The following is a 1,504-nucleotide window of genomic DNA, read 5'->3' as shown; positions in this document are numbered from 1 at the left end:
CATGAGTGTTAGGAACAGAACAAATTTCTCTGCTAGAAAAATAAGCACTCTTAACTATGGAATCACATCTTCAGCTCCTTTCTGTCTGAAGCATTCAGATATGTTTTACCTGTTGCATTGATATCATATTAAGAAGGCAAAAAGAAATGTAAAGTTAGGAAAAATATTTAACCAAAGGCATATGAATGCAAAACATTTGCGGTTATAATAGATTGTCAGAGTTATATACTAAACTTTCTCTTTTCTTATAAATGCTAATAAGGCCCTGAATGGTGGCAAATACATTTAACCCCAACACTTGTAAGGCAGAGGGAGGAGGATCTCTGTGAGTTTGAGGCAAACTTGGTCTGCATAGGAATTTCTGAAACTGCCAGGACTACATTGAGAGACCTTATCTCAAAACAAAACAAAACAAAACAAAACAAAACACAGCAAAGAAAAAAGGAAAAGAAAAAACACACAACCAAAAAGACCCAAACCCTAATTTATCTAGGCAAAGCTTCCAGTTGAGGGATTGGGACACCAACCCAGCCAAATACAAATTCCTCCATCTACAATTTATCCTACTTGCAAGATGTGCTGGTGTTAAAGATGGCACAGAATTTATGAGAGTGCTGCCAATGACTGGTCCAACTTGAGACTCAAGTCATGATAGGGATCACACGTGTGACATTTCCTAGAGGACCAGGAACTAGAGGTCATGTAACCCAGAGACCTAGAATAGAGCCAAACATGTCTGAAAAAAAAATCAATGAACTGATTCCTAATGATATTCTGCTGTATTTGTAGATCAGAGACTGAAGATTGATTATCAGAGAGACTTCATCCAGCAACTGATGGGAACAGATACAGAGATGAGGTAGAGCGCAGGGAGTCCATCTACAGAGTGAGAGGAAGGACTGTAAGAACCCAAGGGCTCAAGGACATTACAAAAAAAAATTTACCCACAGAATCAACTACCCTCTGCTGATAGGGGCTCACAGAGACTGGATCTACAATCAGGGAGCTTGTATGTGTATGACCTAGGACCTCTGCATATATGTTACAGTTGGGTAGTGGCTGTCTCTGACCTTTTTGCCTGCTTTCAAGACCCCTTTGATACTGTAGAGCTACGTTGTTCACCTTTAATATGAGGAGATATGCCTAGTCTTATTGCATCTTGATACGCCATGTTTGCTTAATATTCCTGAGAGGCCTGCCTTTTTATGAAGAGAAATGGAGGAGTGGATTTAGGGGAGAGGTGAGGTAGATTAGGGGTAGAAGAATAGGGAGGGGCAAGGTGGTTAGGATGTAATATAAGAGATAAAACAAAAACAAACAAACAAAAAGCCCAAACATGTTAATATCAAAAACTCTTAGAAAACAAGTATGTATTAAACTATAACTGACTTTTAGGCTTACTCAGTAATGGTGAATGATAGTACAGTCTATTCTTAGAATTTTAGATGACAGAAAATCCAAGCATAAGAGGCTCTCAGAATTCCCCTTATGTCACAGGGTTCTT

The sequence above is a fragment of the Arvicanthis niloticus genome, chromosome 5 (genome assembly GCF_011762505.2).
Source record: "Arvicanthis niloticus isolate mArvNil1 chromosome 5, mArvNil1.pat.X, whole genome shotgun sequence".
Lineage (NCBI taxonomy): Eukaryota > Metazoa > Chordata > Mammalia > Rodentia > Muridae > Arvicanthis > Arvicanthis niloticus.
This window is presented reverse-complemented; position numbering follows the sequence as displayed.